Below are 17,009 nucleotides of genomic sequence, written 5' to 3'. Positions count from 1 at the left end.
GAAGACATGCCCATTCACGCATGTCTTTCGAACGCCACTCAACTGCAGGGTGGACATGTAGACTCCACACACAAGGCACTGCAGCCGAGAATTGAATGGGAGAACCTCTTGGTGTGAGGCGACAATGCTACTGCTGCACCACCACGGTTGTAATGCAAGTTTAAACTCTAAAAACAGAAAAACAAGTTGTTATAATTGAACTGTATATGTTGATGTAGAAAGCAGGTTTAAAGTTAAAGAATGCTGGTGTCTTGTTTAGCGATCGCTAGACTATTCTCTTTTACTCAGCATAGTGCGATCTCGGAGTTAGTACATTTAATTTGCAGGGGATGTGGGGGGTGTAGCCCCCCCTGCAAAAGTGAAGGAATAAATACTTTGTAAGTTGTTATTGCTTTGTACGTTTTGACATTTTGGGAGTCGGTGTTATAAACTTTCAGGCATTTGACTGTTCAGTGTTCTGGTGCCAATAGTTTGTCTTTGTTATTGTGAGATTTTGGTATTTAAAAGTAGATCCATGCATAAATATATATATATATTTAAAATACGTAAGAGAGGTGTGTGCTGTGTACCTCTATATGTGTGTGTGTTTGTGTACATGTGCAGGGGATATAAAAAGACACCCCTGTTAAAATGCCAGGTTTTTGTGATATAAAAATGAGACTACAATAAATAATTCCAAAACTTTTCCACCTTTAATGTGATCTGTAACCTGTACAATTCAATTGAAGAACAAACCAATCTGTTAGGGGAATAAATATAAAAATAAAAAAAGTACAATAATCTGGTTGCATAAGTGTGCACACCCTTAAACTAATACTTTGTTGAAACACCTTTTGATTTAATTGCAGCAGTCTTCTTGGGTACACACCTGCCATCAATTAAAGAGACTCTGATTAACTCCAATTAAAGTTCAGTTGCCCTAGTAGGATTTTCCTGACATTCTCTCAGTTGCCTGTTACAGCAAAAGTCATGGTTCTCAGAGAGCTTACAAAGCATCAAAGGGATCTCATTGTTGAAAGATGTCAGTCAGAGAAGGGTACAAAAAATTTCCAAAGCATTGAATATACCATGGAACATAGTGAAGACAGTCATCAAAAAGTGGAGAAAATATGGGACAACAGTGATGTTGCAAAGAACTGGACGTCCCTCCAGAATTAATGAAAAGACAAGACGAAAACTGGTCAGGGATGCTACCAAGAGACCAACAGCAACACTGAAGGAGCTGCAGGAATTTCTGGGAAATACTGGTTGTGTACTACATGTGACAGCAATCTCTCCTGTTCTCCTTATGTCTGGGTTATGGGGTAGGCTTGCAAGATGGAAGCCTTTTCTTACATAGAAAAACATCCAGGCCCGGGCTATGGGGTAGGGTTGCAAGATGGAAGCCTTTCCTTGCACAGAAAAACATCCAGGCCCGGATAAAATTTGCAAAACAATACATTAAGTCTCCCAAAAGCATGCAGAAAAAATGTGTTATGGTCCGATGAGACCAAGGTTGAACTTTTTCAAAGTCAAAATACCTGTAGCTGCTAAAGTTGCACTGATAAAGGTCAGACAAGGAAAAGAGAAAATGTCAGTGTCACCACCATGGACCAACATACAATAAAACCAAAAATTCTTTAATATCCAACAACACGATAAAAACAACAGCAGATCCCCTTGTTTCAAACGATAAGTGCTTTTGGGTTATTCCTTCTTCAGATCGTATGCTAGGAAGGGGGAACTCTTACTTTTAAAAAAAACATGTAAAGCACCAATCAAACATCATTTTCAAGACCAGCCCCTTGTCATAGTCCAATAGGTAATTGTACCAATGAAAAGCTTTGAGAAGAGACACTCCTTCTAATCAATCAGTCACTGTTCTCCTGTTCTTTAGCATAGGTTTTAATGGTACTACGGCATTAAGTCCTGGCGATCTATCAGCCCTTAAATTTATAATACATTTAGCTTTGTTTCTCTCAGTATTATTTGTGATATCTCCTTGTCTCATACCTTAAAAAGTAATTTCAATGGCTTGGAATTTAAAGTAATGTGTTGGAAACTGTGCAACATGGCATGCTAATGCATTCTTAACATCTTTATTCCGAATGTCACGAAGATGTCTTAGGATTCTATTTTTAAACATTTGAACCGTCTTTCCAACATAATAAGCTAAACAAACCTGACATACCGCAAGATAAACCAGGTGCTGTATGCGGCAGTCAGCATGACAGGAGAACGAGTATTCTTTCCCAGTGGTAGGATGTTTAAAGAAGTTAGCTGTGTCTATACTGCTACATGCAGAACACCTTCTACAGTGAAATGTACCTTTCTTTTTTCTAATTGTTCCATGGGAAAAAACATCCTTCAAGCAAAGTATACGCTTTAAGTTCTTTTTATTTCTAAAAGTAAACTTAGGAATATCACCTACAATTTCATGCAACCTGTTGTCCTGTGTGAGGACAGGCCAGAACTTTTCTATTATTTCACAAACTTGTTTATTATCATTTGTGTAGGTTAGAATTAAATGAAGTTGCTCTTTCTTGGGAATATTTCCTTCAGTTAGCCCATGACTAGCATTGGCTCTCCTATAAAGAAACTGAAAGTCTCTGACTTTCCTATGTTGAGTCCTTTCCTCAGCACTGAAGGTGGTATCTTTGAAGCTATATCCTCTTTGTCCTAAGTTAGCTTAAAGTTATTCTAGCTCTCTGTGATACTCAATTTCTTGAGTACATAGCCTGGAAATCCTAGTTACTTCCATAATATTCTTGGACACATGTTTAGGATGTAAACTACTTTTATGTAAGTAGTGATTTTTCCATGTGTCTTTCCTATGTATGGTAGTATCAACCTTTCTTTCTTGATCTAAGGACTCCTTCACATCTAAAATATCAATACTTTTAGGAGAGCTTTGGGCCGTAAACTTCAAGAAGGTAGTTCCATTCAGATAGGTTACAAAATTCTCCAACTGCTGTGCATTACTTCTCCATACAAGAAAGAGGTCATCAACAAAACAACCATAGTAGATTACATTATTATGCCATGGATTCAAGGTGTTGAGAACATATTTCCCTTCCCATACTGATATCACTAGGTTAGAATAACTATTGGCACACGGTGTGCCCATGGCAACCCCTCACCACTGCCAGTAGTAATTCTTACCATAATAGAAGATGTTGGTATCTAAGATGATGTCAAGTAGAGTGCATATGAGATCCAGATCAAGATTGTGAGCCACTCTTCTACCCAGATTTTTATGGATTCAACCCCATAAACATTGGGGGTAGAAGTAAAAATACTACAAATGTCCATAGTCAGAAGAAGAATGTCAGTACAATTCAGATGTTCGTCTATAACAGAGCCTAACTGATTTAAAAAGGTTCCCGTGTCTTTAAGAATCGTTGGTTTGGCTGTTAACAATGTTTTTAATTCCCTTTCAACATAAATTGATAAGGGTTCTGCAACCCAACCATGGCCTGCTACAATTGGTCATAGTGGAGGATTGACAATATCCTTGTGAATCTTTGTCAGTCCACTGATCGAGGGTATAATGGGGTGAGGTGTCTCAAAGAACTCATATAAGCCCTGACTTATTCGTCTTTGCATCAACAATTCTTCAAGATCCCGTTTCAAACCTGCAATTTTCCTATCCAACTGCGATTTGCTTATTTTCTCATAGGTCTTAATGCCCTGTAACATTGAGTCTATTGAGTCACAATACCACTTGGAGTCAAGTACCACTATGGCACCACCTTTATCTGAAGGTTTAATCACAGTCTCTTGATTGTGCTGCAAGTCAATCAGCGCTGCTTTCTCTTTTGTAGAAATATTGTGATAGCGTTGTATTTTTGTTTCCCCCTGTCTAATTTTTTCTACCTCATTCTCACAAAGCCTAACAAAAAGGTCCACTATGGGATGACTCATAAGGACAAAAGTACTCAGTTTCTTTAGATACTGTGGTTGTTTGACTTGATTTCCAAAGATGTTACGTAAAGATACATTTCTGCCAAAATACTTAACTTCAAGAACAAGCTCACTAAGGTCAGAAGAAAGTGAAGGAATGAAAGTTAGACCTTTATTCAGTAACTGTAGTTGGTCGTCACTAAATTGAACTTTAGATAAATTCACTACTAAATCGTAATGGTTCACTATATAGGTTTCTTCCTCTTTCTTTCTTTCTTGACTGCCGGATCTAGGATTCCGTTGCCATGCCTGTTTAAAAAAAAAACCGGTAGATTGTGAACAATAGGGACATGAACAGCACCTGTTTTGACCACAATTCCAAAAGGTACATTTGGTGCAAAAACAACATTTCCCATCACCAAAAGAACACCATCCCCATGATGAAGCATGGTTGTGGCAGTATCATACTTTGGGATTCCTTTTCTTCAGCTGGAACTGGGGCTTTAGTTAAGGTGGAGGGAATTATGAACAGTTCCAAATACCACTCACTTTTGGCCTCAAACCTACAGGTGTCTGCTAGAAAGCTGAAGATGAATTTCACCTTTCAGCACGTCAATGACCCCAAGCATACATCCAAATCAACAAAAGAATGGCTTCACCAGAAGCAAATTAAAGTTTTGGAATGGCTGTGGGGTGACCTGAAGAGGGCTGCGCACAAGAGATACCCTCGCAATCTGACAGATTTGGAGCACTTTTGCAAAGGAAGAGTGGGTAAATATTGCCAAGTCAAGATCTGCCATGCTGATAGACTCCTACCCAAAAAGACTGAATGCTGTAATTAAAACAAAAGGTGCTTCAAAAAAGTATTAGTTTAAGGGTGTGCACAAAAGAAAGTATTAGTTTAAGGGTGTGTACACTTATGCAACCCCAGGGTATTGTACATTTTTTATATTTTTTGCCTAACAGATTTGTTTGTTTTTCAATTGAATTGTTCAGGTTATAGGTCACATTAAAGGTGGGAAAAGTTTTAAAATGATTTATTGTGGTCTCATTTTTTATATCAAAAAAACCTGGCATTTTAACAGGGGTGTCTAAAATTTTATATCCACTGTGTGTGTGTGTGTGTGTGTGTGTGTGTGTGTGTGTGTGTGTGTGTGTGTGTGTGTGTATATATATATATATATATATATATATATATATATATGTGTGTGTGTTTATATACACAAAACAATCCACAGACGTACTGTTTGGCTGTCAACAATATGCACGTGGATAAAATGTATTAAAAAAAAAAAAAAGACAAAACCAAGGTGATCACCAGGCTGACTATCATAAGTCTTCTTTAATAAAAATGAGAAATAAAAACTTGAAATGGCAGGATAAGCACTTTCAGGTTAAACCCTTCTTCAGATCTGCCATTAGAAGGTAAAGTGAAACATTTATGGTTGAAGCTGACAAATCAAAGTTGTTCCTTTCAGACACTGGCTTTTTGTTATCCAGTCAGTGTCTGCCACCCGAATGTACACCTCTTCAATGTAGATAGGTTCACACTCCGATCAAATATCCAATGAGATTTGTGATTCTGTTATCCAACTACTTGTATAATATAGTAACAAACTTAAATCAAATGACTTCTTTCAGATACTGCCTATTAGTTGACCAATCAATGTCTTCTAGGTGAATCTACACCTCTTCAATGTAGAGAGGTCCACACTGAAGTTAAATACCCAAGGGAATTGTAGTTCTGTTATCCATCTAATCACACAGTGTGGTAGCAGGATTTACTTTCATTGGACTTAATAAAAATTATAACAATTGTGAGGATATGACTAATAAAAAAACAGTAAAAATATTAGCCCAATAGTTTTTAAAATATTTTACATATTAGATAAATATTTTGGCCTCATCAAATAACACACAGGAAACTGAAGCCACTAATCTGAGTATGTCTCATACTTGGAGAAATAGACTTACTCTCATTTATACCAGTAGTGTTAAGCATATTTGCAGTATTATTAAGAATAATTGGAAGATATTGCTACTCGACCCGACCATCAAGGATATTGTTGGTAATGGACCTTCATTTAACTTCAAGAGAAATAAGAATCTCAAACAGTAGCTTTGCTATATAAATAATGTTATGGATAGGGTTTATTCCGATAAGGTTGGCAAATTTCCATGCAGGTCCTGTTTGAATTGTAAATATATTTCAGTGGAAAGTGAATTTATACATTCGGTCTCTGGGAGACTCTAGAGATGTCACAAGTATGTGGATTCCAAGACACAGCATGTGATATATATAGTGACTTGTGTCTCTTGTCAATGTTTTTACTTGAGTAATACTGACAGTTGAAAGAACATATCTCCAAGCATATTAGTGATATTCGGCTAGGAGATAGGAGTCCATTATGCAAACACATTTCTGAAAAGTCACGTCATTCATTTTTGTTTATGGTCTTGCAAGTAGTAAAAGAAAATGTTCGAGGTGGTGATTTTACAGTACGAACTGAGCAGCACAAAATGAGATGGATAGCAGAATTACAGGAATACCAGACATCTGGTTTAAATGCTAATTTACCTCTCAAACTTGCCCTTAAGGGGCGAAAATTGCTTAGAAAGCTGTGATCGGATGTAGAATAGGAAATGCCTGAATGGAGATACTTGATTCACTTTATGAAAGTATAGAACTGAATATATATTGTGAACATTTTAAAAAGTTTGGGGCTATTATTTTTACTAGTTTTTTTTATTAGTCATATCCTCATACTTTTTATTATTTCTACCTATGACCTTAAGTCGAATGAAAGAAAATCCTGTTACCACACTCTGTGATTAGTTGGATAACAGAACTACAGATGTTCTTCATGTTTCTCTGTTGCAGTCATCACATTTGGGTCATCCCTGCCAGGGTAGCCCTCGGCCGGCCTGAATACCAGAGACTTAGTATTTCTGCATTGGTTGCTGTTGCCTGAAGACTGATGTCAGGTCATCAGTGGTATAAAAAAAGGCAGCCGATGCCATTACAACAGTCTTTATTGCCATGGAGCCTGAAGCAGTTTGCACAAGTGCCGGTCGGCTGCTGAGTTTAATTTCCGAATTGAAGTTGAAGTCTTTGAAAGCTAAGTACCCTGTTGGGGATCCATTTTTCTTGCACTAACCAATATCGGGAAACGTTAACAATTGTCTCACCTGTGGAAAGCAAATACCACACCTGGACTTTCACTCTTACTGCGTCACTTGTCTATGCCCAGACCACGACGTCCCTCATTGTTGGTTCTGTGTTTTAACGCCAGAACTATTCATCGTCGGGCCCTTATCGTAGCCAGATATTTCCAATTACAGTCTTCGAATTCCAATATGGTTTCCTTAAGCCATCCGACAGCAGATCTTCGAAAAAAACATAAAGACAGAGACAGACCACACAGGACCAAACCTTCCAACGACGCTACTGCTAAGCTGGTAGTCAGTCTGGAACTCAGTGAGGTGCTTTCACAGCCCCTGATGCCTGCTTCAGTTAATTCGCAGACCACTAACGAGACCCTTTCGGAGTCCAGTATGCCTCAGAAGTCTTCTTCATCTAAGGATCCTGCAGTCGTCTCTACCTTGGATGGGTCCGGAGCCACTGTGCAGGCACTGGCTTCCGAGGAAGTCCTTCACAATACTGAATCCAGGCATAAACCAATGCCTTCTTTCATGGCTACCATTCTTTTTAAAACAGCCAAGTTCCTTGGGCCCAGGGGTTGAACCACCCCCAAGAAACCGACTACCAGCCATTCTCTGGCGCCTGCTCCCTTTCCTCAGTCACAAATGCTTAAAATGACCGAGGACCTTACCATGCTGATTAGGGGAAGCCAAGCCACTCCCTCAAAAAGAAAAAGAGATCTGTCTCCAGTAGTTTTGTCTGAACAAGAGTCAGATGAATCCAATGCATCTGACTATGAAGACATGCAGTCCCTCTCTATATATGAGGATTCTGATGCAGAGGAATATATTCCTTCAGCCTCTCCCTCAGAGGATTTTCCCTTTGGGGAAAAACACTGCATACTCTAAGGGAGCATTTCAAATGGGAAGAGTCAAGACTACCCACAACCTAAAAAGAGACTCCAAGAGTTCCTGGACCTTCCACAGCACAGTCCCTTGGCCATCCCCCCAGTCCTAGATGTGGTGGATGATGTCTCCCTTGAATCCAGTTTGACTCTAGACACCCTCCTTCTTGCTCTCAGAAAACCAGACAGGTACTACAGAGCCCCTAACTCTCACAAATATCTTTTTAAAAACCCAACAGCGGACCCTGAGGTCATTACTCAAGCCCCAAAAGAGATTAAAGCTATTTCAGCTAAGAATCCCACCCCCTCAGACAGTGATTCCAGAGCACTTGACAGATGGGGTAAAAAGGTATACATCTCCGCTACTCTTGCTGCCAGGGCACTAAATTGTCAGTTCCATATGCTTAAATATCAGCTACATACCATAGAACACCTTAAACAAAAAAGTTCCTCCTTTCCTGCATGGGCAGAATATAAAGATTTACAGGAGTTAATGCACTCTGGTGGTCAAGTAATTAAACACACTTTGCACTGTGGTTTTGACAACATAGAAGCTTCTTGCAGGGCAGCATGGATCTGTCATTAGAAGACATGCATGGCTTAAGGAACAACCCCTGCCAGAGCATGTGAAATCAAAATTGTTGGATGCACCCTTAAACAAAGATAACTTATTTGGTTCTAAAGCAGAAGAGGTGTTAAAGATGGAAGAAAAAGCAAATTCTATGCAGACTGTTAAAGATTTCTTACAGGTACAGCCCCTAGGTTCAGCAGGCATTTTCCTTCCAAGCACTGGTCCTTTCTGCACTTAGTAAACAGGGCCAGCCTAGGTCCCATGGAAACAGACCTCCAAGACAGCAGTCCCAGGGGTTGCAGAGATCTAAGCAGTGGACTGCCTCCACTTCAAAACCAGGGAGTTCTAAGCTACCTCCTTATGGTATGAACTCAGAATGACTCACCCCCTCCCGACCTCACATCTGCCCACCATCACATACCCCTAGGAGGAAAACTCTCCTTTCACTCAAGCACCTGGGCCACCATTACCAAGGACCAATGGGTTCTGAACATTGTATCTCGGGTACAAATTCTCCTTCCAACCCCAAAAAAATTCCGAGATCTACCAGTGAATCAGTGGGCAGAAGCTGAAAGGCAAATCCATACTCTGCTCTCTTTATGAGCAGTAGAACCCGTTCCTGTAGACCAGATAGGTCAAGGATTCTTCTCCAGACTTTTTCTGGTACCCAGAAAAGAAGGCACCTGGCACCCTATCCTCGATCAATCCATTCTAAACACCTTCCTGGGGATCCCAAAATTCAAAATGCTCACCCTCCAGCAGCTGCTACCCACCCTGGACCTAAAAGAGGCCTGCTTCCACATTCCCATCAGGGAGTCCTGCAGAAAATATCTTCGCTTCAGGGCAGGATCTCAACACTTTCAGTTCTTTGTGCTGCCCTTTGGCTTGTCTACCGCTCCCAGAGTGTTCACAAAATGCCTGGCTCTGGCCATTGCTTTTTGTAGACGAGTATTAATATTTACCCCTACTTAGATGGCTGCCTTATTCAGGCAGACAGCCAGGAAAAGCTGCTCAAAGACCTGGCTTTTGTAAAGGACCTACTAACCTCCTTAGGGTACACAATCAATGAAAAGAAATCCAAACAGGTACCCACCAAAAGGATAATCTTCCTGGGGGTAAGTCTGGACACAGCATCCCAGATGGCATGCCTAACACCAGAGAAACAAAGCTTCCTATCAGCTTACTTCTCTCAAATGGCCACCAGGCCCCAGCTTACTACAAGAAAATTCCTGCAAGCCCTGGGGTTCATGGCATCTTGCATACTCCTTATTCCATATGCCAGACTGCATATGAGGAAACTTCAATGGTACCTAAAGAGCCTTTGTTGTCAACACTCTCAAGATCTAGAAACTGTTTTACCTATTATTCAGTGCCTGAAGAAGGAATTTCTTTGGTGGGCAACAGCCTGCTACCACAACAAGGGACTGTCCTTCTCCCCACACCCTACCTCCCAGACCCTCACCACAGACGCATCAGACTGTGCTTGGGGGTGCACACCTGGATGGCAGGTGCATACAGGGCCAATGGAACCCCCAGCAACCCCCCCTGCACATCATTCCAAAAGTGATTATGGCTGTGCAGCAGGCCTTGATAGCTTTCAAACCCCTTTTCTTTCCAGGGGTTCTCCTGATCAAAACAAACAATACCACGGTGATGTGGTACATCAACAAGTAGGGAGGGACTCACTCCTACCTGCTGTGCAGGCTGGCCATAACCCTTTGGTTTACAGCTTTTTCCATACAACTACACCTGTGGGCAGTCTATTCCAGAGTCTGGGGAGTCTCTGGGTCAGGAATCTATCCCTCCAGCATGTTTTGTTCATTGTGATGACATGGTTTAGATCCCTGGAGGGTGTCTCTGAGGGATTGGGATTTCTTTAAGTGTAGCATGTCCAACAGCTCAGGGTTTGACATGGCCTTGTATGTTAAGCAGAGATCACCTCTGAGTAGACGATATGCAACAGAGTATAGGTGGAGTTTCTTTAGATGGTCAGCATAGGGCATCTGCTTTGTTCCTGTGATTCTTTTAGTCAGGTATTTCTGCGGTCTTTCCAGTTGTTGCAGATATCTTGAGAGGTACATACCAAATGTGGCATTGTATTCTATAATGGGTCTAATGAGGGATGAATACAGTGGGACAATGACTTCCTTTTTTCTGGATGAAAACCCCTTAGTGATGAGGTGTGCCACATAGGATTTCCTGACTGTTGTGGCAATGTGGTTATCGAAGGTAAGACCACTATCCACCAGTGTCCCTAAGTCTCGTATCACACTTTCGGTGTTTAGTGTACTGCCACCTATGTGGTAATTCACGGGTACATGTTTTTTCCCCAAAGGGGTAACTATACATTTCTTGGCATTGAGCTTGAACCCATAGCTCTGGCACCAAGCATCTGTTTCTGTAAGGCCCTTTTGTAGAATATCCACATTATTTGAGGATTCAATAATGGCTCCCAGTTTGCAGTCATCTGCGAACTTTGTTAGCCAGAGTCCCTTAGTGTTGGCCTGTACTTCAGAGAAGTAGTTGCCAAACAAGAGCGGTCCCAGGACTGAACCCTGAGGTACTCCACTTGTCACTTGTCTGGAGCTGGATTTGGAGTCTGCTACTTTTATAGTGTGGGTTCTGTCAGTAAGCCAGTTGGCAACCCATCGAGTGACATAATTTGATCAATGCCCAGCTTAGTAAGTTTATCTATGATTCCAGAGTGGGGGATGGTGTCGAAGGCCTTGCCGAGGTCCAGATAGGCTGTGTGGACCACCTTACCCTTGTCCATGGCTCTGGAGACTGATTCGAAAAAGTCAGTCGGGTTCAGGAGACGAGATCGGCCCTTCACGAACCCAAACTGCGTGGGGTCCAGTGTTTGAAGGTTGCCAATGTCTTTGTTTATAGGTTCCATGGTCTTGCAGATCAGGCACATCAGACTGATGGGGCGGTAGTGGATCCCCTCCTTGTGGAGTGGGATAACTGTAGCTGTGCGCCACTCAATGGGCACGAAGCCTGAGGTGAGGTTATGATTAAACATAACACTTAGGTGAGGTGCCAGTTCATTTTTTAGTTCATGTAGTACACAGCCTGGGATGTCATCTGGTCCCATGGATGCTATATTCTTAGCTTTGGAGAGTGCATTTTTTTTTACCTGTGTGGCTGTTATGACTGGAATTTGGCAATCTTTTGGTATTGAGATGGGCCCTTTAGGGGGTGAGAAGGGGGGTGAAATTTGCACTGAATCGATCTGCCAGGATATTGGCAATATCCTTGGGATCAGTATATTTAATGCCATTCTGTTGTAGCTCAGAGCAGATCTGAGCATTGCCATTTAGATTCTTGACATAGCTATAGAATGCCTTGTAGTTGTCTTTGGAATCTTTGGCAATTTTATTTTTGTAACTACGTTTGGAGGATTTTATGAAAGATCTCAGCTTCTGGTAAGGGAGTTTTTTGCATCCTGGGGTTTTCCTCTTTTTCTGCAACAGTTTCTTCCTTTTGTTGTAAAGTTTGTTTATGGCAAGGGACCACCAGATTGGCTTCCTTTTATTAGAGGAGAGCATCTTGGTTCTATTGGGGATGCAGTGCCTTAGTGTAGGATTCAGCAGTTGAACTTTCAGTTCCCGTCTGCATGGGTGTCTTGAAGTTTGTCACGTCTGACTTGACTAACATGAAGTTGGCTTTGGAGAAGTTTTTTATGGAGGTTTCCTTCCTGGGGGGGGTGGGATGTGGATGTCAAGGGTAATTAGCTTATGGTCAGACCTGACCAACGAGGGGGTGACCATAGGTGTGGAGCATCGATTGATTTCCCATTTTGGTAATGACCAGGTGTAAGATATTGGAGCCCCTGGTGGGACTAAGGATTAGCAGATCCAGGGCGTTGAAATTTATGAATTCCAAGAACTGTTGGGCAAAGGTGTTGGTACACGAGTTATACACTGACCCCTGACCAATCTGCCATCCTCAGTAAACAGGTTCTGGATGTTTTCCGAGAGTCCAGACACCCTAGCACCAGAAAGTCTTATGCAGATAAGTGGAAAAGGTTCTGCACCTGGATCCAGGCTAAGGGGGCCAACACGGCACAGCCCTCCATCCTTCTCATCCTGGATTACTTGGCTGACCTACTACACAGTGGTCTCTCTCCTGCATAAAAATTCATGCCTCTGCTATTTCAGCTAATTTTTCCACTGAGCAGCCTCGTTTTTCACACCCTCTGATCAAACAGTTCCTCAGAGGGGCTAACAACTTGAGGCCCCCTCCCAGAAAGGCACCAACACCAGCTTAGCACCTTAACTTTGTCTTGGAAAAGCTCACCCTCCCTCCTTTCAAATCAGCTTCTTCTGCAGAGCTAAATTTCTCTCCGGAAAGACAGCTTTCCTCTTGGCCGTCACTTCAGCCAGAAGAGTCTCTGAGCTGCAAGCACTCATGGCACTGGAACCCTTCATCTTCCATGCGGACAGGGTATCCCTCAGAACTAATCCATCCTTCATGCCCAAGGTGGTGTCCAGTGTGGCTCTCAACCAATCCATCCATTTGCCCACCTTCTTTCCTAACCCACAAAACAAGGGGGAAAGGATTCTGCACTCTCTAGATGTGCACAGACCGCTCAGATACTATCTGGACAGGACTAAACCCCTCAGAAAATCTGATCAACTTTTGGCTAGCTTTGCTTCAGCGGCAGAGGGCAAAGCAATCTCCAAGCAAACCATTTCCAAATGGATAGCACACTGCATCCATTTCTGCTACAAATAGTATGGTAAGCCTCCCTCCAAGGAGGTCAGGACACACTCCACCAGAGCATCCTCCACCTCTGCAGCTTTCATCAGAGGAGTCCCCACCAGGGACATAGTGGAGGCTGTTACCTGGGCATCTGTTCACAGCTTTACCAAGCATTACCAGCTGCCTCTCTTTTCCAAATCTAGGGCAGGTTTTGCCTCTGCAGTTTTGCAGGACATGCTAGCCAACCCCTAGCTTCCTTGACTGCCTCCACCCATTTCCTCAGCTTTGGGAATCTACCCAAATGTGATGACTGCAACAGTGAAACACGAAGAACATAGTACAGTTGTGTACACTTACCATAAATGTAGATGTTCGAGTGTCTTCACTGTTGCAGTCTTGGTTTCCCTCCCTCCTCCCCTCTTTTTTTCTTTTTCTTACCTTTCTTCCTTGTTGTTCTCCTTTCCTTAAAAGGGACATATTGGTATTTATTTTCCACTGGTGGGGTTCTGCCACCAGAGCCTGTCCTCCTGTTTTGGGGGCTCCTGACCAGTTAGGGCAAGAAAAACTGATGTAATGGTGTCGGCTGCCTTCCTTTATACCACTGACGACTTGATGTCAGTCTTCAAGCGAGAGCAACCGACACAGAAATACTAAGTCTCTGATATTCAGGCTGGCCAAGGGCTACCCTGGCAGGGATAACCTAAATGTGTTGACTGCAACAGTGAAGACATTCGAACATCTACATTTATAAGTGTACACAACTGTACTTTCTAATGGGTATTTGACTTCGTGAGCCTATCCCCATTGAAGAGGTGTAAATTCATCCAGAAGATACTGATTGGTCAACTAATAGGCAGTGTCCAAAAGAAGTCATTTAATTTCTTAAGTTTGTTATGTTATGCAAGTAGCTGGATAACAGAATCATAATCTTATTGGATATCTGATCTGAGTCTGAATCTATCCACATTAAACAGGTGTAGATTTGGGTGGCAGACACTGATTGGATAACAAAAAGGCAGTGTCTGAAAGGAGTAACTTTGATTTGTCCACTTCAACCATAAATGTTTCACGTTACCTTCTAATGGCATATCTAAAGAATGGTTTAACCCAAAGGGCTTTTGCTGCCATTTCAAGGTTTTATTTCTCATTTTTATTAAAGAAGACTTTTATGATAGCCTGGTGATCATCTTGGTTTTGTCTTTTTATTTATATATATATATATATATATATATGTAAAAACACACACACACACAAATATATGAATATATCTGTGTGGTTGCACTTGCAAGTGTGTGCACCTGTATATGTATACAACCAACACACACACATATACTTATGTTCTGTCCAGGTCTACTCCCAGTGAGAGCTGGGATGGATTCACTTTTTCTCCACTTTGATCCTAAATTGGATAAAGCAGGTAAACCGAGAATGAATGAAGGAATAAGTAATATCTCCTCATGTCCAGGTAAGTCATCAGTGGGTTGTCATTCTGTATCAAGTATTATCTGATGTAATAATGCACTTGCCCCATAGATTAATGGCTTGTGCTCTGGTTAGGAGACAAAGTTTTGGAAGACGTATGTTATGCTTTAGAGTGAGCCTAATGGATGATGTGAACTGTAGGCAGTACTTGACATTTCTTTTGTCTTGGGCATTATGTGTTCTGTCACACCACAATACTTTAATTCTGTCCTATACCCCTTTTTAAGCTTATGTCCATGTAACTTGTCTTTAAGAAGCCACTAAACATTACAACTTTGCTGACAAAGCTGGTTAGAATTGAGGTGAGCAGGTTCTGTCGCTGTTTTTCCATGGTGGAATGAAACTGATGATCTGATATTGTCCTCTCCATTTCACTAACCTGTGGGTCTCCGTTGCGATCCTTGGGAACCGATCAGCTGTTTTTCTACACCTTGAGCTTCCTGACTTCAGCTCCTCCCTATACCCACAATGCCCCACTCCCCCAACTTATCTCAGATCTTGTTTGCCGCACTTAACTTCAGCAGAGAGTTTGCCTGGCTCTTGACCTTCCTTCAGTGGTTGTTTTTTTAAGTGTTTTTCCTCTTACTCTTCCTCGACTGTTTTTAGATCTTTAGTCATCCTTTTTTTAGTTTACTTTCTCTAGTTTAAACTTAATTCTTTCTCCTTTTTAGTTGGGTTTCTCTGCATCTAGTCCTCTTTCTCTCTCTTCCGTCTTCTTTCTCTTTCTGTCTTATATATGTTAAAAAAAAAAAAACTTCCCTCTTTCTCCTTCTCCAATTTACCCTTCGGTTTTGGTGTCTTTGGTGCTGTTGGTCTCTGGTACTGAGGTGTTGGAGCAGATAGAAATTTCCTCTTTGCTTCCAACAATTTCCCTGACCCACTCGGCTCCTTTGCCTTCGGTTCTAAGCATGTCTTGGAGCTGTAGCATCTGGGTCCATTCTGGGAGGAGGGCGTCAACTCCAAAACCTTTGGAGCCTTTGCTTCCCCTTGAAGCTTCTGCTTTTGACAGCTTAGCTCCAGCTTCCCATTTGGAGCAGGGGTCTGAAGCTTTCCAGGAGGTGTAGGCTCCGGTGGGTCAACTTACGGTGGTTTGGAGCCCTTCGGCTTTTGAAGTGTTTGAGAGGATTCTCTCTCAGCCAGGGAGACGCTTGGCACTTTCTGCCATGGTACCTCCCCTTCCTCATTCTGGTTTAAGACCTCCAGTCTGCCGCGTGGACAGCTGGTCCTCCAAAGCCTCCACACACTCCCCACTGCGGAACCTCGGGCATCTTCCAGTACCTCCCCTGAATGTCCCACCAAGGAGATCCCCTGGAATAGGCTGTGTAAAAGGAGGGACATTGATTCCCCTACAGAATCAGTCACCACGGACACAGATTTTGAAGAAGGAAAAGGGTCCCCAAAGTCCCCACCCTACAATGTCTCCTTTGGAGACATTTTAGAACTCCTGCACCACCGGGGTGGTTGGACAGCCCAAAAGCCTTCCCCAGAGAAATCAGTGTTGTGGGAGGCTTTTGGGTCTGGCCCATCTACTACCTGGGTGTCCCCTCCGGCCGACCTGCCAATCTAGCTGGTGTCTTCTAGGGCTTGGAAGGAACCAGATATGGTAGAGCCAATCCTGAAGTGAGTGGACAAGATTCTTAGCACCGCCAAGGATATCCCTGTAGGTGCCATGGGTGTTGCGGCAGCCAGCAAGAAGGAGCTTACCTAAGAGAGCTCCTCTGTCCATCCGTCAAATAGAGAATCCCTGGCTTTGGACAGACTTGGCAAAAACATTTACTGTGGTCTCATCACAGCCCCCAGGGTGTGTTCACCTAATGCATGGCAGTGGTGGCAGTGCATCTGAAGCTGCAGGACTACCAGATTTTTCCGTATCTGGACAACTGGCTTCTGACTGCTCCAACCAGGCATCTACTCATTCAAGCCAGAGACTACTTACTACACTTAGTCCCAACTTTAGGGATATAACTATCAACAGGCAGAAATCCCAGTTGGATCTGGTTCAGGTCATAGATTTCATTGGGGCTCATTTGAATGTAAGGAGATCCTGTGCTTATCTGATGACAGAGTAACAAAATTAAGAAGTCACATCAGACAAATTCTAACCATAGCTCCGCCTCCAGCCAGTTTAGTACTCTGGGCATTGGGTTCTACGGCGGTCAGTATAACTCTCCTACCCATGGCTCGTTTCCACATGAGAATATTACAATGGATGTTAGCAGTTCAGTGGTCACTACTCGGGAATCCTTTAAGTGTTCCCATAAAACTTTCACAAGTGTGCAAGGAATCTCCGCTTTGGTGTCTTCACTCCACAGATGTTACTCAAG

Source organism: Protopterus annectens, chromosome 7.part0, assembly GCF_019279795.1.
Source record: "Protopterus annectens isolate FY-2018-M chromosome 7.part0, PAN1.0, whole genome shotgun sequence".
Classification (NCBI taxonomy): Eukaryota; Metazoa; Chordata; order Ceratodontiformes; family Protopteridae; genus Protopterus; species Protopterus annectens.
Note: the sequence above shows the minus strand (reverse complement) of the source record.